This window comes from Sminthopsis crassicaudata, chromosome 4 (genome assembly GCF_048593235.1).
Source record: "Sminthopsis crassicaudata isolate SCR6 chromosome 4, ASM4859323v1, whole genome shotgun sequence".
Taxonomy (NCBI): Eukaryota; Metazoa; Chordata; class Mammalia; order Dasyuromorphia; family Dasyuridae; genus Sminthopsis; species Sminthopsis crassicaudata.
In genome coordinates this window covers 404,975,333-404,998,330 of record NC_133620.1, presented here as the reverse complement: position 1 = coordinate 404,998,330, position 22,998 = coordinate 404,975,333, and the positions used below count along the sequence as shown (strand labels likewise).

The 22,998-nt window shown below is 35.0% G+C and overlaps 1 protein-coding gene across 10 annotated transcripts in view; it reads left to right on the top strand.

Annotated features, from left to right (window-relative positions):
• Positions 1 to 5,395: 5,395 nt before the first annotated feature.
• Positions 5,396 to 22,998, top strand: part of DISP1 (dispatched RND transporter family member 1) — a 243,168-nt gene continuing 225,565 nt past the window's right edge. For 7 of the 10 annotated variants that reach the window (XM_074262665.1, XM_074262657.1, XM_074262660.1 and 4 more), the window contains exon 1: positions 5,444 to 5,623. The gene's annotated coding sequence lies outside the window, so the exon portion shown is untranslated. Of the gene's footprint in view, positions 5,624 to 22,998 lie in introns of all 10 variants that reach the window. The other 3 variants (XM_074262656.1, XM_074262670.1, XM_074262667.1) reach the window with 3 other exon arrangements.

The following is a 22,998-nucleotide window of genomic DNA, read 5'->3' as shown; positions in this document are numbered from 1 at the left end:
TGATTCGTATTTATTGTGTAATCTCATTGGTGTGGAATTCTTTCCTCTTTAATAGAGATGAATGTCCTGTGCTACATGAAGGATGGGGCAGAGTTAATAAGTCTTTTTTTTTAAGTTTTCTTCAAGATACAGATGCTAAGTGAAGTGGGTAGAACCAAGAGAACATTGTACATAGCAACAAGAAGATTATGTGATGATCAACTATGATGGACTTGGCTCTTTTCAACAATGAGATGATGCAAGAAAATTCCAATAGATTTGGGATAGAGAGAGCCATCTGCATCCAGAGAGAGGACTGTGGGGACTGAAGGTGGATCACAACATAGTATTTTCATCTTTTTGTTTTTGTTGTTTGCTTACTTGTTTTTTTTCTCTCATTTTTTCCCCTTTTTGATCTGATTTTTCTTGTGCAGCATGATAACTATGGAAATATGTTTAGAAGAATTGCACATGTTTTATCTATATTGGATTGATTGATGTCTAGGGAAGGAGGGAGATGGGAAGAAAGGGAGAAAATTATGGAACACAAGATTTTACAAAGGTGAATGTTGAAAATTATCTTTGTATTTTGCAAAATAAAAAGCTATTATTTAAAAAAAAAGTTTACTTCAAGCTTCCAGTAGTTTTGGGCTTCTGGCTTCTAGAGGGATGAGACAGAATGCCAACCCCACCTCAGGATGCTGAAGAAAAAGTCTCTGAGAAGGAATGAAACGAGTTGGCAGTCTCCATCATGTCCTTATCCCCAAATTGCTACATTAGAGACTGGGTTGAGCTATTACCTTCCCTCCAGGAGGAGAGCTCCTTCACTCCATATTGTTTGGTTTTTAGGGGTGTGTGTGTGTGTGTGTGTGTGTGTGTGTGTGTGTAGGAGAAGAATAGCCAGGTAACAATTCATCCGAAAAGGCTGGATAGGTGATAATGGTAGGTATGGCTCATTTATTTATTTATTTATTTATTTATTTATTTATTTATTTATTTATGTGTTTGTTTATTTATTTATTTATTTATTACTCAATCATTAGTATTTTATTTTTCCAATTACATGTAGTTTTCAACATTTATTTTTATATAGATACTTTTCAATATTCATTTTTTAAGATTTTGAATTTCAAATTTTTTCTCTCTCTTCCTTTACCGCTCCTATCCCCAAGACAGCAATCTGATATATAGGTTATACATATATAATCATTTTAAAAATATTTCCATATTTCTCAAGTTGTGAAAGAAAATCAGACCAAATGGGGAAAACAAGCCCGTGAGAAAGAAAAATCAAACAAAACAAATAAACAAATAAAAGGTGAAAATAGTATGCTTTGATCAGCATTCTGTCTCCATAGTTCTCTCTGGATGCAAATGACATTTTCCATCACAAATGTATTGGAATTGTCTTAGATCAGTTTCTTATTGAGAAGAGTCAAGTCTATCACAGTTGCTCATCACATAATCTTGCTGCTACTGTGTACAATGTTCTCCTGGTTCTGTTTGTTCACTTCACTCAGCATCAGTTTACTTACGTCTTTCCAAGTTTTTCTGAAATGAATCTACTCATAATTTCTTATAGAACAATTATATTCTATTACATTCCTATGGTGGTGGTGGTGGTAGTTTAAAGCCAAACTGTGAATTGCAATCCTATATAGGGTTGATTAACTGAATATTGGGATCACTCAAAATTTGGTAACAGTAAAAGGTATTAAATATTCTGACAAGATTTAATTCTTTATATAAAAATAAGCACACATATCTTTGTCATTAACATGATTTACTTTCATATTTAATAAGTGGTAAAATATATGTAAGCCAAAGAATTATTTTAAAATAAATTCCTTGAAAATAAAATAATTATCAATAAATGTTTGATTTATATTCCTATTTTATATAGCTATATGTTTGGGAATTTGTAAAATTTTTCCAGTGAAAAGAGATTGAGTGGGAAAAGTTTAAGAAGCTCTGGCTTTAAAGCATAATAATATATCAACAATGGAAGATGGTAGCAAAAAAAAAAAATTGTCATCTTTGGCTTCATTCTGAGGCACAATGACCAATGTGAGGCAAATACTAATGCCATTATATTTTGCCTTTGTCTGGTCAGATTTGAAATTCTGGGTTCAGTTCTTAGTAATAATAATAGCTGACGTTTATGGCCCTGTTTCCCCAAGGCTCTGAACCAAGTCCTCTGTATAATCTTTCAGGAAACTCATCAATTCCTGTGAGCTCAATTACTATTACTATTACTATTTGCAGATGATTTCCAGATTTTCCAATCCAGCCCTAATCTCATATCTAATCTCCACCTGGATATCCATAGGTATCCCAAACTCAAAATGCCCAAACAACTTACAATCTTCTATCTGCTCCTCTTCTAAACTTCTCATTGTCATCGTCATCATTCTTGCACACTCAGGTTAGCAACCTCAGATTTATCTTCTATTCTTTGCTCTCATTTAATCATATCCAATCAGTGATCAAGTCTTGTCAATTCTACTTTCTCAAAGTCTCTTACAGCCATCCCCTTCTCACTCTCATTTCCACCCCAAACCCAGTTCCTTGGAGGAAGAGACTATATTTCATATTGGATTTTTATTGCTAACATCAAACACAATACCCTTGAACCTAATAAGTACTTTTAACATGCTAATTGAATGAATATTTTTTAGTGGATCCTTATAACAATATTTTGAAGAATAGATAGAATGATTCTTTCATTAAAAAAAAAAAACATTTTTGGAAATGCTTATTTGAAATAACTTTGACAGCCAGTTTGCAAAATAAGAAAGTAGTCTCATTCACCTTTGGTATAGGATAGAATGCCATGTAGTACCCATTCACCATGTTTATCAGGTGGCCATAAATAACTTTTAACTGCTGTCCAAAATTTGGCTCTATCTTTGAATAATGAAAAATAGGATTTACACAAATTAGGATGTTTAAAAGAATGTGTTGCAAAGCTCTGAAACCACTCCCTTTTTGAGTTATGACAGCATCATAAGAATAGGTACATGTCTTACTGAGGTGACTATTTGCAAAGAGACATTTGCCTTTCTATCTCCTGCCTCAGTGACTTTGCGCAAACTGTCGGAATATTTTCCCCTTCCCTTCTTAGAATTCTTAGTTTACTTATTCCAAGCTCAGTGCTCTATCCTCTGAGCCGTCTACCTTCTCTTTAAATAAAATCAATAATACTAATAATGATAACAAATGATAATATTAAATTAATAATATGGTGACTAATAATATAGTGATGGGAATCCAAGGGAAGGAGAGAAAGACAGGAGGGGAATTCACCTGGAAGGATTGGGAAAAACAAAGCAGAGGCTGGGGTTGAGATTAGGGAGGGGAGTGATGTCCTGGGAAAAGAGGCCTGTAGAGAATGAGAGGCAAAGGAGAGAAAACTAAGCCTGATGTACAGCTCCTTTTCATTTGCCATCCTTAGATCTCAGCTAAAATTCCATCTTCTGTAAGAATCCTTAATGTTAGTGCCTTCCCTATGAGATTATTCACAATTTATTTCGTATATATCATGTTTGTATGTTCCCTCATTAGACTGTTAGTTACTTGAAAGCAAGGGATTGTCTCTTACCTTTATTTGTATCCCCAGCATTTAATACAATGTCTGGCACATGGTAGGTACATAAAAGCCAGTTGCCTGACCAAAAGAGCATGTAACATTCCACATTTGTAGCACCTCTATTTCTCTATATTTTAAATTGTCCAGAAATCTTTATTCATTCCTTCATTCCTTCATTCCTTCATTCCTTCATTCATTCATTCATCTATTTATTCATTCATTCATTCACTCATTTATTTATTTATTTATTTATTTGTTTGTTTGTTTATTTTCCCTTCTCTTCCCAGTGTTTTCTAATACATCAAAAGTGTCTTTGTAAGTTTGGGGCATACCACATTTGGGGAAGGCTGATAATTTAGAAAACATCTCAAGGAGGGCCACCTGGATAATAAAGGGCCTCCAGTTCAGATCGTATGAGAATATTTGAAGGAACTGAGCCTGTCTTAGGAAAGACAACTGGGGACAGATGATGAGCAGGTATGATAAACATCTTCAAGTAGTTGAAGGGCAATCACTTCAGAGAGCTACTAGACCCAGAGGCTAGGGCTGGGAGCACTTAGTGAAAGGTTCTGGCTTCATATATGAAAAAAATAATAATGAATAATTACTGTGATAAGAATACTATATCATTTACCTATCATTTATATTTGATGTAAATGACATATTAAGTAAAATATATATTACTTAACTTAAATTATATATCTATATTTGAGATACTCTAGATTAAATATATACTGTATTACATAACAATATATAATATGTAACGCTATTTTATAATAAAAATTATAGCATTTTATAATATAATTATAGTATATCATTAACAAATATTCATAGGAAGCATAACATGTAAAATATAGTTAAATGTTATTTATATTGTATATTACTTAAATGTTATATTTATATTAATATTGTTATATAAAATGTTATATTAGTATTAATGAAGAATAACATGTAAATATAGTTAAATGTTAGTTATATTGTATATCGTGTGTTAATATTGTTATATAAAATGTTACATTCATATTAATGAAGCATAACATGTAAATATAGTTAAATGTTAGTTATATTGTATATCGTGTGTTAATATTGTTATATAAAATGTTACATTCATATTAATGAAGCATAACATGTAAATATAGTTACATGTTATTTATATTGTATATCATGTGTTAATATTGTTATATAAAATGTTACATTCATATAATGAAACATAACATGTAAATATAGTTAAATGTTATTTACATGATATACAATATTATAATGTAGCATGTTCTATTTAATACAATCCAGATTATACCAAATATAGGTGATATATAAATGACAGGGAAAATATTTATATCCATATTATTACTTCTACATGTTAAGGCTGAATCTTCTACCAATTGCTCCCAACTTTAACCTCTGGGGTAAAACAAGGTAAGTCTTGTATCTCTCTGAAGTAATAGTCTTTTTTTTTTTTTTTTTTGGTTTTTGTTTTTGCTGAAGAAATTGGGGTCACTTGAGTGGCTTGCCCGGGGATCTTCAGTCTGGACAGCCATGGGGATGCACACGGCCGGAGATTCATCAGGCGCTCAGAGCCCTCCAAAGCCTCTCAAATCTAAGGCTGAGGGCGGGGAAGAGGGAAGAAAGAGTCTCATTGTTTGTGACTTTCCTCCCTGAGACCTAACTCCGCCCCCTTCAGGTTCGCGCCGCACCCTAGCCACGCCCCTTTCCCACCTTCGCCCTCCCTCGCTGGAGAGTGCTCTTCGGGGCTCCCAGAGGAGTCCTGGAGCCTACTCGTTTCGAGGTGACGTAACGTGACGTCTGGGAATAGGACCCAGAGAGGGAGAGACAGAGAGGGCGGGACTTCCTGTCCCACGCGGGAACCCTTTCCGTCCGGAGCCGGAAGCGCGGGTCCCCGCTGGTGTTTGGGGCCCCCGGGCGGCTTGGAAGAGAAGGTGAGATTTCAGAAAGCTTGTTCCCTCCCCGGAGGAAGCCGAGCGTCTGGTCTCCTTAGAGAATGGCGCTCGGCCAGCCCGCTCCCCCAGTGTTACGGGCGGGAGCGGGGGATCGGAGGTGAGGGACTGGGAGATCCCGGAGGTAGAGGGGGAGGAGCGGGAATCCCGGGAGGCTGCGGCTGGCGCTGGGGAATCCCCACGAGGGATGGGGCCGGGGAAGCCCGGCTGGAGGCCGGCACGGGCGAGGCGGGAGGACTCGGAGCGCTGGGCACCTCGCGGGGCCCGGCAGAGCCAGGGCGCGGGAGGGACGGAGCCCGGGAGAGCCGGAAGGGCCGGGGAGGGGGCTGTCATCCCGGCGTGGCCGCGGGGAGAGCGCCCCCGGGCGGGCGGGCAGCTGGCTGGCAGGGGAAGCTGTGGTCAGCCGGGAGGCGGCCCGGCTGTAGGAGAGGGGCGGAGATGCAGCGTTTTCTTTTGGGAATTCCCAAAGGAAAGGGCTGGGTTCTCCGCTGCAGGAGGTTAGAAAACGTGTTCGTCTCCACTTAATTTGCAATTAATACTGTTTTTTGATATAGGTGTTTTTCTGTGTGGATTTCAGGGAAAGATTTTCCAATCCCACTGAAGACTTTTGAACTCTTCTTCACCCAGGTCTCATTTACTAGAGCTGCTCATGTTGCTTTCCGCATTCCCATCCGTTATATTGTAAAATTCCCTTCAACCATCGAGCAGAACTGTTCTTTTTGGTTCCTTCGTATATTTTATTATTTTATTGCTTAATGAAAGTGTCCTCCACACTTTTTTTTTTTTTTTTTTTTTGCTATTGCAAAGAAATTAAGAAAGTGACTCTTACCATTTTAGGATTTATACCTCATAGAACATTGTTTCCACGTCTTTTCTCTATTTCTCTATTCAGACATGCTCATTTTGACATCCCGGATCATCTCCTAAATGTCAGTCTATTAGACAGTTCTTTTAGTTGTCTTTTTCACATGAGGAGAAATGCTTTTTTTTCTTCTGCTATCTTCCCCAATTCTGGTAGTTTTGAATAGATGGGAGCAAATGCTCCTTTTCCCCCCACTAATTCTTCCCCAGTAATAGCAGTTCTGAATAGGACAGATGCTTTTCTCCTCCTCCCTCCCCAATTACGGCAATTTCGAATTAGGATGTAGTTATCCTACTGCTCTCTATATCCTGATATACCGAGTCCAGCATAGAGTAAAAATTCTGATTGTATTAATCAGAATATATGAGACTGTTTTAAAATATGACAGCAAAACCGTATTTCTTTTTATACTTATGTTTGAGCATTTTTAAAAAATTAATTTTCAGTCTTAATTATCTTCTGTATTGTATGTGTACTGTTTATGAAGTTCAAATACTGCTTCTACAGGAAGCTTGGAGCAGCCACTTAAGTTCCAATTCCTCAGACATTGTCTAAGGCTATGATGTAGAACTGGAATTGATCTGTACTGGTAAAGGAGTTTCCTAAGAGAAATGTTCTACACCAGTGAAATCATAAGTCTAGATTATATACATATACATAAGTGTATGTGTGTGTACACACACACACACACACACACACACACATACATGTATATATGTTACATAAACATCTACTCACTTAAATATAATTGTGAAGTCACGCTCTTTCTGGCATTTAAGTAGCTACTAAGTTGTTTGCCCAGAAAATTTTCAATTTTAGCTAGGAAGAGCCAGTATTTCTGTTAATAGTGTAAGTTGGTATTTGCTGATTGACAATTTTGCTTGTTTCAAGTGTTTGGCTTTTCAAGTATTTGCCTCTTTTACTTTGTAGGTTCTAGTTTGGTTCAGTAGCCTGACTTTTAACCTTTCTATGTTAAATAGAGAACTGCTATTTGTAGTTGACAGTGAAGTGCTTTGCCACCTTTGTTATTAACTCAAAAATCACTTACAGGGTGACCCTGAAGATTTATGTTTGAGTGATATTTAAGAGTATAACTGATATCAGCTTAGACATAGAACATAACATTGGCATAAACTGTTGCCATAAAATATAGACTTAGTACATTGAATGCTTTTCTTTTTTTGTTCTTCCTTCTCTCCCTCCCTCCCTTCCTTCCTTCCTTCCTTCCCTCCCTCCCTCCTTCTTCCTTCCTTCCTTCCTTCCTTCCTTCCTTCCTTCCTTCCTTCCTTCCTTCCTCCCTCCCTCCCTCCCTCCCTTCCTTCCTTCCTTCCTTCCTTCCTTCCTTCCTTCCTTCCCTTCCTTCCCTTCCTTCCTTCCTTCCTTCCTTCCTTCCTTCCTTCCTTCCTTCCTTCCTTCCTTCCTTCCTTCCTTCCTTCCTTCCTTCCTTCCTTCCTTCCTTCCTTCCTTCCTTCCTTCCTTCCTTCCTTCCTTCCTTCCTTCCTTCCTTCCTTCCCTCCCTCCCTCCCTCCCTCCCTCCCTCCCTCCCTCCCTCCCTCCTTCCTTCCTTCCTTCCTTCCTTCCTTCCTTCCTTCCTTCCTTCCTTCCTTCCTTTCTTCCTTCCTTCCCTCCTTTTTTAAGGGAATGGAGGAAAAGTGCAGCAGTTTTCTAAAGTGTTTTTACATTAACTACCATATTCATTCATAGTAATAGTTCTTAATTTAAATTGGTCCCTTCTCAAATAGATAGGTCTTGATTTTGATCTGTTCATCTGATAAGGCTTGGTTTTATTTTTTCCATATAGTTTAGATAAAAAATTTTACCCAGCCCATTTCCCCTTCGTTTCTGGGAGAAAAGCAATTGAGAAAGTATTCGAATCTTCAGACTTTAGTTCATGCTTGGAAGGAAGTTCTCGGAGCAGAAACACAAGAACATCTGTCTTCTGGTGTAACGGTTTCTAGTAATGTATTTCAATTGCCCTGCATTCTGAATGATTAAGATTCTTTATCCTTTGTTATAATCACAGAATAAATTTAAAGCTTTCTTACTTGTCTCTGGGTATATTGATTTCTGATTTTACATATATTACTCTGAACATTAATTTTATTATAAATAAGTCACTTGATTATTTGTACACCTTGCATGGAAAGGAATTTCTATGAGCCAGCACACAGTACTCTAGCCTTGAATACCAAATTAGAAAAGCTTGCTAGAGAGAGATCAGGACTATTTTTCTATCTAGCTGCTATACAACTTGGGAGAAAATGGCTTTAGTTCCCCTCGTCCCAGTCTAGGTTGCTCAGTGTAACAGCTGAGTGTAGAAAACCTTGCTACTAGGAGGGTGACATTCTGGTTATTAAATAGATCTATTTGATTTGGGTTGGGCCTGTGCTTATTATAGAAACTGTCAGAAGCCAAGCTATAACACCAATTCATCTGAAGAATCCAGGAGCCATTTTCTCCTGGACCTTGAAGTTCTTTTAGCCTTGCTGTGTTGGGTTCATAACTGTAACTCCTGGCAAGTTTCCATACCTTGGGGTAGATTGATGAACTTGAATCAACTGTTTATGTTATTGAGAATTAGTGTGGTATAGTGAAAAAAAAAAAAAAAACTGTTGCACTTGAAGTCAGGAGAGAACTAGATTCATATCTTGCCTCTGGCTCTTAAGAGTTTTGTTACTATGGCCAAGTCACCTTTCTGAGACTTGTTTTTTTGATTTGTAAAACTGGGGTTTATAATTTCAATTGCTAGTGTTGCTTGTGAAGTTTAGAGGAGAATTATATCAACTCATAGATTTCAAGCCTTAGAGACCATTTAGTACCCATTTTACAAATGAAATGGGTACCCAGACAAGTAGCAATATTCAGTCACTTTACCATGCTATGTGAGTGTTAGTTCTTATTGATTTAAGTAACAAAACATTAGACAGACCATATAAAGTGATTAGTAATATTTAGATTCAAATAAATTCTTTATTGAGTGATAATATGCTTATGTTTTAACTCTTGCCTATGTGGAATTGGTATTGAAATGGCATCCCCATAGTGAATAGATTATATTTGCAGATATATAGATAGTAAACTGATTGAACTTAGTATTTATTTAAAATTTTTAAATTGTAAATTTGTCATTTAATAGACTTAATTTCTGATAATTAAAGAGGAAGTTTTTGATTAAAGTTTTGGAGGAAGTAGATATTCAATTTAGTGAGTTTTGGGGGAGACTTCAGACATATCAAACTGGAGAAAGATTCTGAATACTAGAGATCTATTGCATTTAAATAAGTAAAGAGTTGAGAATGATGTTTGAAGTGTTAGAACCAAATTGTAGTTCTAGGATGGCACAGAAAAAAGGGATTGAGAACAAACTCTAGTTTGATGTCATAATACAATAATTGAAGGAAAGTAGTTGCCTCTGAAAAGACATGAGGACAAGGCCTGGCAGAGAGCCCTAATGGGGTAACTGAGTGAGTGGAGCCTTTGAGAAAGAATCACATGAACACAATAAAAGTATAGAAAGGAAATTCTGACATAAGTATTTTGGTGAGAAAATAGAGCAAGGAATGCCACCTTTATTAAAGTCTTACTGTGTTCTTCCTGGCATGGAAATGAGCCAAGGTTCTTGAATACTATACCACTGGAATGCAAGTTCTAACAGGTCTCACCAACTTGGGAAGGTTCTGAAGGATAGACAGTAAGTGTACTGTCTCAAGAACAGTCTTCATAAGCTAATACTTTCATTGTCAATTTGGCTGCAGAATGATGACATGTGGCCATAGCAATTTTGAAAGACCCTCTACTAAATTAAAGAGGAGTTATGATCTTTATTGATCGAGTACCCACAATGATTAAAATATGGACCTTTTGAAATATTGAGGACAGAATTAGAAAATGATTCCTAGTTTATTGGGCCTCAACTATTATTACAGACCTTACAGTTCCCACCTGTCTATATGGGCATATAGTCCTGAAAAAGTATCATATAAAATTTCTATACAAAATATGTTTGTGAAAGGTTTCTTTTTTTTTTTTTTTTCAAAATCAAATAAAGACATTTTATTCATTTAAAAATAATTTATTTTTCTTTGTTATTGTCATTATTATTCATTGTTAACACAATTCCGGACTATGTTCAAGTGTTTATATGAACTAAATATTGGGGAAAAGGATGGCTTCTATTCAGAGCCATATGATGCATATGTTCATGTTTTGCATTTTAGATGGGGATAACATTACTAGCCTCAGTATTCCCAGGGAACCGTTTCATCACATTTAGCACTAGATTTCTGAACAACTCAGTTTAGAAAATGTTACTATAGCACTAGGAAACCATTGAAGGCTTGAACTGGCAAGTATTATGATTAAAGTTTTGTGCAGATATTTTTTCTGGTTCCATTGGGCAGTATATTTTTAAGAGTTGGAAAGCAGAGAAACCCATTAGGAAATAGCTGTGGTAGTTTAGGCAACAGGTGTTCAGTTCCTAATGAAGTAACTTAAGAGTGGAAAATAAGGGACAGATTTCATGGGATAGTTTTTTTTTTTTTTTAATATGTTGGGGATAAGAGAAGTCACAGGGTAATTTTTTTTTCTGAGGCTGGGGTTAAGTGACTTGCCCAGGGTCACACAGCCAGGAAGTGTTATCACAGGGTAATTTCAAGTCTAAATAATGGGAAAAAATTAGGGAAGTTTGGAGAGGAGCCCATAAATAATGAAAAAGACTCTAAGGCAAGGACTATTAACTTCTATGAAGAAGTACATATATTTAGGGAATCCATGAACTTGGGTAGGAAAAAAATATGTATCTTTATTTTCATTAAACTAAAACTTAAAGAGTTTCCTTTAGTTTCTAAAAGCATTCTGAGAAGAGCTCTATAGGTTTCACCAGATTACCAAATTGGTCCATGATACAGATACAAAAGATATATGTAGCCAGAAATAATAATAAGAGAAAGCTGAAAAATTAAACTAAACAAAACAATTCTCTATAGACAAAGGCTTGTATCAACTTTATGGTAACAAATGGGCTAAAAGAAAATAATTATAGTATTTCTAGGCATAGGAAAAATATTTTGAAGTGCAAAAGTATGTCATACCTAAATAACAATACACAGTGAAGTCATCAATATTCAGTGCAGGTTGAAACATAAATTGAATAGAGTATTTGGCTTTAATTTTTGGAGCTTGAAATGGTAATAACCTAGGCTGATATTCCTAAAGTATGGGTATGACCATGTTACTCTTCCTTCCCAAAGTAGCTCTAGAAACCCATCTTGTCTCTAGGAGGTTTTCAGTGCTCAGAGGTCAGGCACAAAACTTCCAAGTGTGACCAGAAGCAGATCAAAATATAATTGGAAATTATTTAACAAAATAAATAAAAATCAGTACAAAACAGATAATGTCAATTTGTAGTTATCTAAGTCAAAATGTGACCTCAGGGATGTGTTTCTTCTTAAGTTTGACACCCTGCTCTAGGGCACTGAGACCTTGAAGTAAAATCTTTTTAATAAAAATATTAAGATGTTTTTATTTTTATATGACAAATATAGCTATTAAGTCACATAAACAAAAATTCTTTGGATGTGAGACTCATCAATTTTTAAAAGTATTAAGGGATCCTGAGTTGAAAAATTTTGAGAATCTGCTTTAGGAGAAAATACAAATTTCTCTGGCATTTACAATCTGCTTTCAGCCTACTTTTCCAGGCTTATTACATATTACTCTCTTCAGCCAAATTAGCTTGCTCCCTTCACACAGCTCATTTCTCTACTCTTCCCCCCCCCCCCCACCCCTTTTAAAATTTTTTTTACTGTTTCATAGGCTCTCCAGTCTCTTTCAAAATACTGCTTAGTTATCACCTCCTGCAAGATGCTGATGCCCTCACCAAAGAAATTACTTTGATAATCACTTTTTAGTATACATGTTGTTTTTTTCTAAAGTAAGCTCCTTGAAGGCAAGCCTTGAGTACTTTTTGTTTTGTATCTCCAGGCACTGAATAGGCACTTTAAAAATTATTTTTAAAACATTAAATTTTTTTTAATGAACAAATTTCTACTCTTTCGTCTACCATTTTCAAGTGTCTCTGAAGAAAAAAGAGAAAAAACAAAACTCCTATAACAAGTTCACATAACCAAGCAAAACAGCCCCACATTGGCTGTATTGGCAAAAACATTTCTCACTATATATAGTCCATCACCTGTCAGGAGATGGGCAAACTTTAAATTATTGCTTCTCTAGAATTTTGGCTGATCAATGTGTTGATCTGAATTCTTTAATCTTTCAAAATCATTCATCTTTACAATGTTGTTATCATAAAACTTGTTTCCTTGATTCTGTTCACTCTGCATCAATTCAAATTTCAAGCAATAAGAAAATTTTCATACTTCTTTATTTGTATGTTCTATATGTATCTCCCTCAGTATATGGGATAACTCTCTTCTCTGGCCCAATTTCTCTTTTATTCCTAGTTTGTCCTTTCCCTCTTTTCTTCTGCCTTTTAAAGATCATCAGAACAGAACAAAAATCACTTCCAAGCTCTTATTTGAAAGGTCCCTTCAAGAACCTTATAGATAACATGGTACTTGGGATGTTTGTATTAGCCCCCTCTTCCCCCTACCGTGTACATTAGAATGCAAAAATTTCTTTCTTATAAAATCTTGACTGATTTCTTGTCTGAATTTACTTTTTAATGTTTCACTTTGTATTTTAAGGTCTCTAATTTAATTAATAATTTTCCCCCTGTAAGATTCTATGTATTTTGCTGAATAAGTTTTTCTTGGTTGTAGACTTGTATTCTTTTTCTTCTGTAATATCATTTCAAGCTCTTTGCTCCTAAATAGTGGTGGCCATCAAATCATGTGTGATTCTGACTATGACTCCTGGATTATTTCTGGCAGCTTGCAATATGTTTACTTTTACCTGAAAGTTTTGGATTTTGGCTTTGACATTCATTACTAGTTTTTATTTTGAAATTTCTTTTAGGAGGTAACCAAGGGAGTCTTTCTGTTTCACTTTGCCCTCTTGTTCTAATTGAGGTGGGCAATTTTCTTTTCATGTTTTTCATGTAAATATGTTATCTAAGTTTTTTTTTGTTTTGTTTTGTTTTGTTATGGCTTTTAGGAGATAGTGTAATCATTTTTAAATTATTTCTCCTTGAATTGTCAGTTTTTAACTTGAGCGACCTTTTATTTTCTTCTGTTTTTTCAATATTTCAACTTTATTTAACTCTTTTTATTGTCTTACTTAACTTCTCTCAAATCCATTCTGATTTTTAGTGAGTTTGTTGTTTGAATAAAACTTTTGTGCCAACCTGTAATTTTCTTTCCAAGCTCCTTATTTCTTTTTCACTGCTATCTTCTATTATTTCATTTCATTTATAATACCATTAAAAACTCATTTAAAATATTTTTTCTACTTACATGTAAAGACAATTTTTAACATTCATTAAAAAAAACTCTCTACTATCCTAGCCTCCTTCCTTCTTGAGACAGTAAGCAATTTGATATAGGTTATACATGTTCAATCATGCAAAATATATTACTGTATTAGTCATGCTGTGAAAGAAGACATAGACCCAAAGGAATTTTTAAAAAATATAGAAAGTGAAAAATAGTATACTTTGCTCTGCATTCATATTCCATCAGTTCTTTCTCTAGAGATGAATAGCAGTTTTCATCATCTCGCATCATTACATTTCCAAGAATGGCTAAGTTATTCACAGTTGATCATCATACAGTATTGCTGTTTCCATGTACAATGCAAAACTAATTTTAAAAAATTCACGCATCATTTCTTCCAGGATTGATCTTGTGGGTAGATTGTTTTTCTTTGAAGCTTTGCTTCTAAGTGCTTTGTAGTTATTCTCTTTTAAGTTTGGTGACTTGGGCATCCTCAGCTTCATGATAGCTTCTTTTCTGTTTATATATTGTCATTCTTCCAGTAATATGGTATTTCTAGCCTAGCTGGGAGCTCTTTTGATGCTGTGATCCTTATCTCTCTGAGACTCCCACTACCATCACCACCATCACCATCACCACCACCATCACCTTTCTGGGAGTACTGGTTGTAAAGAACTATGAAGAGTCCTGTGCTTACTGGCTTTGACTGCTAGCCTAGCTTGAGGGTTCAGGTCTGCAGGGGCTTGCCCTAGCTGCCATAAGTTGGAGTTTTCAAAGTTAAGGCTCTCTAGGCATTTAATCCCAGCTACTACCCTAATCTAGGGCTTGATTCCACTATTGTTGCTGGTCTAACCTGACTCAGAGTTCTAAGTATCTTTTTGGTCAATTCTTTGTTGTTGGCTTGGGCCAAGAATTGATTTCTTGATCAGCTGTAGACATTCTGTGCTACTAGCCCAACTTGGAATTCTGAGTGTTGGATCTGTGATTTCTTGTTCCATATTTCCTGCCCAGGTTACTTGCCCGTAAGTCAAATGTGTGATCTTGGGCTGGCAAGGTCACTGACAAATTTTTTCTTCAATTTCCTGAATATTACTCTACTGTGAGTCTCCTTTTTCTTTCTTTAAAAAGGTATTTGCCTATAGGTTTACATGCATCTCTTGTACACTGTGATAAAATTAGGAAAATTATTTACTCAATAGTTTTGTAATTGGAAAACATGATTCTAGTAAATCACTCCTAATCAAACATAGTCAGTTTTTATTTTGCTCTAATTTTACAAATCTTAGGAGCTGAAAGGAGCTTCTAAAGATTTTTCAATTTAGCCCCATTTATTCAGATTGCTATCTAAATCATTTGGAGGTAAATGGTTCTATAGCCTGTTTCATTATCCTCTCATTCTGTTGGTGAAATTTTTTGTTGGTGGTCATTTTTTAAGCTCATTTGCTTATATTTAATTCTGATATGGAAAACAGCTTCACGTTGTAAAAACTTTTTAGTGAGTTTCTTGTAGTTCTCTTCTTCATTCTAGACACTCAATTCCTTTAAATGGATCCATTTTGCACCCCTTTTTAAGTTTTCTTAAATTTTTTAGTATCAATTTTATAATAATAAAATATATTTAAAATGTACTACCTTTTGATATGTAATTTTTTCTTTTTTTTTATTATAGCTTTTTATTTACAAATATATGCATGAGTAATTTTTCAGCATTGATAATTGCAAAACCTTCTGTTCCAACTTTTCTCCTCCTTCCCCCTACTCCTTCTCCCAGATGGCAGTTCATATAAATCTCTCCAGGCCTTTCTGAAATCATCCTGCATAATTTCTTACAGAACAATAATATTCCATAACATTCATATATCACAACTTATTTAGCCATTCTCCAATTGATGGGCATCCACTCAGTTTCCAATTTTAGCTACTACAAAGAGGGCTGCCACATACATTTTTACACATGTGGGTCCCTTTCTCTCCTTTAAGATCTCTTTGGGATATAATCCCAGTAGTAACACTGCTGGATTAAAAAGTATTCAAAGTTTGATTACTTTTTGAACATAGTTCCAAATCGCTCTCCAGAATGGCTGTATGTAGTCACAATTCCACCAACAATGTATCAGTATCCCAGTTTTCCCACATCCCCTCCAACATTCACCATTATCTTTTCCTGTCATCCTAGCCAATTAGAGAGGTGTGTAGTGATATCTCAGAGTTGTCTTAATTTTCATTTGTCTGATCAATAGTGATTTAGAGCACCTTTTCATATGACTAGAAATAGTTTCAATTTCTTCATCTGAAAATTGTCTGTTCATATCCTTTGACCATTTATCAATTGGAGAATGGCTTGATTTTTTATAAATTAGAGTCAATTCTCTATATATTTTGGAAATGAGACCTTTGTCAGAACCTTTGACTGTAAAAATGTTTTCCCAGTTTATTGTTTCCCTTCTAATCTTGCACCTCTTTTTTAAACCGTTCATTCTGGAAACATTTTTTGAATGTTTATCTTGTTCCTAAAGCCCTTTTTTTTTTTCTCATCACTTTTGAAATAGTGACCAAAATTGATAAATATAAATGAAATTTCACTTACGGTCTGTTATATGTCAATTTTTTTTTTTTTTTTTGAAATTAGAACCTTGATTTATGTTGGGTCTTCTCTCACAAAATTTGCTTTTAAAAAATGTTTGTTGACCCATATTCATCTCGTGGTCAGTTATGATTCCTAGTTCCTTTTCTTCTGCATTTAGGATCATAGACTTTTAACATTGGAAGGGGCCTTATAGCATATAGTACAACTCCCTGCATAACGGAAATCTGGAAAATAAGGTCAAAAACCCCTTTTATGCAACTGAAATATGCTTAGATTTTCTTTTCTATGCTAATCTTTGCTTTTATATTTTAGGAACTTTAAATACCTACTATTTCCCCCTCAAAAACTCTGAATCACTATTGCAGTCACCCACAAGGGTATGTAATAGTGAAATTGTTACATACTTCTATTATAGTGAACAATGAAGTTCTCTCTGCTCATAACCAGCCATCTGTTCTGTCTTAACCTATTCTGTCCCATCTAAACGTATACTTCCCCTTCATGACCAACAACCCCTCTTTCCTTATCCTTTTTTTGTTCTCCTAGTTTATTGCACACACTGGCTACATTTTCTTTTCTTTTAGAGTATTTGCCTGGTGACCTGCAGTATATATATGTAAAGGTGACCTATGCATCATCCTTTACTCTTAATTCTCTTGCCTCAATATCCTATCACTACTTGTACTTTAGGGGTAAGCTCTACCTTGGTTTTTCCCCAGCTCAGTGTTTTCTATCCCTATGCTGCTAAATGCTGCAGTAGTTCATTACTGATTTATCTTATCATATGTGAACCCTCTTTACTAACACAGGACTGCCAGCATGGTTTATCTTCATCAGAAAAGGTGCTGTGCTCTAGAGCAAAGGAAAATTGAATTTGCCAGAAGAAATGCAAGATGTGCAGAGTTACAGAAGCTACCCCAAATGTTCATATGGACTATTTGTGTCTAACCCGTGGCAGAGCATTTTGAGCTTGTATTGATCTGATCAGCCATTGTCGGACACATTAAAATATCTCGATTCTAACATAGTGATATCATTTTGGTCCTCTTCCAGAATGAAAGCCAACAACCAACTCTTTCTGAAATTACTGTTTCAAGCCTCTTCTCTTGAAGTCTTTTGCTTTAAGTTGACTTAGAGTTGTTTCAGTGGAAGAGGTGGCCCTTTTCCTTGCTTAGGCTAACCTCGGTAATCCTATTTTTCATGTCTTCTGATAAGTTTGCTCCTCTAATCATTTCTTCCATCTCCCATCTTTAGTCTCCTTATCTACTGTCTCCTGTACAAACATGACCACATCTCCTGCATTCTTGACCCTACATTCCCTTCAATTATTATCTTACACAATTTCCCCCCTTTTATAGTTGTCTATATTTATTTGCTTTTCTCCAAATGTTTCCTTTTCTACCTGACCTCATCAGTTTATTGAGACATCTCTCTAAGGTCAGCAACAATCTTTTAGGTTTTTTTTTTTTTTCTGATGATTTTTACTCTATTTTCATTCTACTTGATTTTTGGGGGGTAGCTTTGATCTTGGATTTTTGTGACACTACTTGCTCCTCATGTTCCTCCTGAATTTTTGTCCATTTCCTCAGTTTTTGCTGGATTCTTTTCCATCTCCCAAATCTCAGAGTTCTATCTCCATCTTTTTCTCAGTTCTCTCCCTTGGCAATCTCATCAGTTTCCATGACTAATATAATCATCTCTATGAAGCTGACACTGAAATCTATATTTTTAGCCCTGATCTCTTTGGAACTCCAATCCCATATTTCCAGCTGTGTACTAGACAATTTCACTTAGATGTGCTTTAGATGTATATCTCAAGTTCATCAGGTCTAGAAACTTTATCTTTAAAAAAAAAAAAAAAAAAAAAAGTACTATTTTATTTTTTCCAATTACATGTAAAGACAATTTTCAACATTCATTTTTAATAAGATTGAGTTCTAGACTGTTCTTTCTTTCTTCCTTTCTTTCTCTCCTTCCTAAGATGGTAAGCAATTTGATATAATTTACATAAGTACAGTCATGTAAAACTTAATTTATTTTCACATTAATCATTTGTAAAAGAAGAAACAGCAATTCATTGGCTTTCAAACTTTCTCCTAATTTCTGTATTTTTGGTGGTAATACTATTCTTTCATTTACTCAGGTTTGGAATCTCACCTTCATTCTAGACTCTTCTCTCTGTCTGTCTCTCTTCTAAAGTGCTTCAAATTTTGACTGTGGAAGAAAGTAACTATTAAAGAAAAGCAAACAAAACAAACAAAACCCAACCCAATCCCAAACAAACCAAAAATCCTCACAAAACAGCAATGTTACTTATCTCATCATGTGCCAATTTTGTCAATTCTACATCCATAGTACTTCTTGTATCTGTTCTCTTCTGTTCATTCATATGCCATTGGCCTAGTTCAGGCCCTCATAATCTCTTATCTGGAGTATTATATAATAGTCTCCTAAGTGATGTTTCTGCTTCTAGATTTTTTCACACTTCCCCAGTCTCCACAGCTGCCAAAATATTATTCCTACATTATAAGTGTGGCCAAATTATATCTCTGCTAAAAAATCTTCACTAGCTCTCTATTACTTGTAAGATAAACTCTAAAACCCTCAAGCCTCAGACTTATTTTATATTCTTTCACCTTGATGCACTCTATGTGTTAAACATTATGTCCTGTAGGGCCCAAATTTGGCATTCACCTGCCTATATGCCTTTTTTTTTTTCCCTGAGGCTGGGGTTAAGTAACTTGCCCAGGGTCACACAGCTAGAAAGTGTTAAGTATCTGAGACCAGATTTGAAGTCAGGTCCTCCTGAATTCAGGGCTGGTGCTCAATCCACTGCGCGCCTATATGCCTTTATATAGGCTATCTCTGGAAAGTATTTTCTCTCTCTGCCTTCTTCCTAGACATCTTAGGGTTTTTGTTTTGTTTTGTTTGTTTATGTTAAGTTTGGGTAAATTGACAAGCTGTGAGATTTTTTTTCTTAATCCCATAATTTTTGGGGGTGCTTTCCTTTATATCATATTAATAAATCTGTTTACATATTGCATTTCTTCTATAGAATATAAACTTCTTGAGGTCATGCACTGTTTTATTTTGTGTGTATTTGTATAATACACTAAAGCCTTATGTACTTACTACCTTGCAAATAATCAGCAGCTAATATTTTCATCAACTTGAATCAAGTAGCCTGATACCTTCATATAGCCATTCACTGGGCCTATACTTGATGTCTTTCCTGCTTGGTTGAGCCTTTCAGAATTTGTAAGCCATGGGCATACTCTTTGAGGACAATCCAGAGTCATCTCCTTGCTATCCTGAGGCACTGGAGCTGGACTGAATAATAGGTATTAATGCTAATTCACATTTTGTAAAATTAATAACAACATCTGGCATTTATGGTTATAAATTTTTTATATCCATTAATTTATTTGATTTTCACAACAATCCTATAAGATAGGATCTTTATTTTATAGATAAAGGAAACTAAGTTTCTGGAAGGTGGAAACTTTCTTCAGATTAATGTATGTAAGATTCTCTGATTTCTAGTTCAAAAGTCAGTTCTGGTATAGGTTTCTTGAGGATTCCATCTCTTTCCTTCCTTCAATTCACCAATCTTTCTGTTATTTTTTCATTCCTTACCATGAGAATACTAAAACTTTCTTTTCCTTGTTTCTCAAAAATGTCAGCTATATCTTGACTTCCTTATATTTAGGGCAAATAGTTTCATACTTCACCATGAAGCCTGAGCTCATGTGAAGGAAATTGCTTCAACTTGCTCCTTTAATCATAAAAATTTATTAATATCCTCATTCACATTTTCTGTCCCTTTTGTCTAAAAAGAAGAGCTAACCCTACATTTTGCTAAGAAAATTCTATATCTAATTAAGAAATATACTGAAACCAATGAGAGCTGATTGTTAAATTTTCAGCATTTATTCCTTGGAAATTTTCAAATTTCACATTGAGACTGAATTCATTGTTTTGTTTCCTGTGGTTGGAATGCCTTCTCTTCTCTCTTTGCCAATTGAATTCTTACCCATACTTTAAAACCTTATTTAAGTGCCACCTTATTCAAGTGTCTATGGCTTCCCTTACTTGGTGCATTCTGCTGGTAATGAAAGAACATGCTGAGTAATTATTTTAGTAGAGCAATGAACTAATATACCTTTTAATATTATCTAGTATTAAAACATCTAGATTATTTAAAATGAAAAAAAAAAGGCATTTAGTTTGTGTTTTTGCTATTATTTTTGCTTTTGAAACCTACTCAATTGCCTCAAGGGTAATTCTGGTCTGTGGTTTATAACTAACTACTAATCACTTTCCCTTTTGCTCATGCCAAAGACCTTACTACTCTGCCAGTGGACAAAGATGCTATTGTTACTCGTGGTGATCTGTAATCATCAAAGGAAAAAGAGTATCAAGAATTTTTATGAAACACTGGACCTTGGACTATATCCTGTACTTCTCTATTTTAAACCATGGAGAAAAAAAAGACTTTGTAAAAATAATGTGACAAAATATGATTGTGTGCCTAAACATATAGTTTATGATTAGTTAGATGAAACTGTAGTGGAATTCTTTGAAGTAGGGGAAAAAAAAGGTAAATTTGGTTGGATTAATGATGAGGTTTGGTCTACTAACAAAGGAGAAAAAGATACTGAGCTATCTGAATAGGTAGTGCTATTTTAACAACAAACTAACAAAAATAAATATGGTTATATATTAGGAAGAATTTAATTGGTTAGAAATGAAATGGGTTACTTCATAAAGTGGCAGGGTTACCTAAGACTGTAATTACTGCATCACATGATGACTTCTTTTAGGGATATGGGTGAAAGGGATGTCTGCCTTGCATGAGAAATTGGATTAGATGGTCTAGATTGCTTTCTTCAGTGAGAAAATTCTATCAGTTAAGATCCATTCTTAGATGGAAATAGAAGTATAAGTTAATGCTACTAAGTATATTTGTCTTATTTCCCTTGTGTGTATTGGGTAGGGCCACATAATAGTTCTAAAATCATTTTTGGTGATAGATGGGCTTGACAGTAGGTATAGAGTTGGAAAGTATGTTCTCACCTCATTTTGATTCTTAGTCTAGCCTAATATCTTGTACACAATACACACTCAATAAATGTGTATTAAACTGAATCAATTGCTGCTTTCAGGAGTAAAATTTTGCAAAACCTACATCTCTCCAATTATCCCTTTACAGATAAAGAAATAGGTTGTTACCTTGTAGAAAGAAGATGCCTACTAAAAGCAATTACAAAATTGTTTGAAACAGAAGGGACTTTTGAAAATTTAATAATGATGAAACAGGTATTTCTAGCAGACTTTGTTAATTTTTGAAAAATTACATTTGGGAATTAGTTAATATATTACATATCTTTTCTCATAGTAATATCTAAAGAAAAACAATGATACAAGAATGTTGCTATTTTATAAACTCAGCTTTCTAATAATTAATATTCTGATCACATATTAAAATTATTCAATGTATTTTTTAAAAGTTATGGAATGAAGACATCTGTTAACTATTATTTTTAATGTGCTATTTTTAGGGAGTTTTTGTGTTAACATTTTAAATACTTTTGGTGCATTGTAGAAGTACTAATATATAAAATATCATACAGTGCTGGCAAAAAGAGAAAAAGTTTTCTCCCTCTTAGTAGTTCTTAAAGATTTTTAGCTTTGCTTTCATTGTACTCTGAAGTCTTTTTGGTATTTTGAAGATTTTAAAATTTTTAGTGAGCCTTCAAAGTCTTATCCCCATTGTGGGAATGAAGAACTCTGGTAAGCATATTGTTATACTGAGAAGCAGAAGTGTTCCATAAGTATAGAAATTTCCAAATGAAGATGGAGATTTGTAGCATGGGCTTGTGTTATGCCACAAAAAAAAAAATTATTCAAGAAATGGAGATAAAGATGCTTCTGTGGCCTCGTAGCTTGCTTAATTTAAATCCCACTGAAAACCTTTGTGCTATAACTAAGGATAAATTGGAAAGAATGGATTTACTGTTTGTCAAAGATATGCTAAATATTTAATGGGATGTGTGTTTTCATGATGACTAAGAGTATATGTCAAAATCTTATGGCCTCAATGTCAAATCAGGTAAAACATGAGACTTTAGAGGGGAAGGGGCAGAAATGAGTCCATGTATTTATACTAAACGGGTAAAGAAGCCTATAGTAGCAGATGTGATTACTTCAGACTCAATAGGCGGGGCAGCTAGGTGGTGCAGTGGTTAGAGCACCAGCCTTGAATTCAGGAGTTCAAATGTGGTCTCAGACACTTAACACTTCCTAGCTGTGTGGCCCTGGGCAAGTCACTTAACCCCAGCCTCAAAAAACAACAACAACAATGAAAAAACAAAACAGACTCTATAGGCTATTGAGTTACATCAAGCCAAAAAATATTAAGGCAAAGTAGAAGGAAATATATGTTCTTTCCCTTTATTTCTGTTCCCCATATATTTCTCTCATAGTACTGCTTGAATACTTTTGCTCTAACATGCTAATAAAAAACTCCTCTGGGAACAAAGCTTTTTTCACTGTCATACTGGGTGTGGAAGTGTTAAGTGTGTGTCAGTGGGTGGTGTTGGACTCTAAGAAGATTGGAATTCAAATCCTGCCTT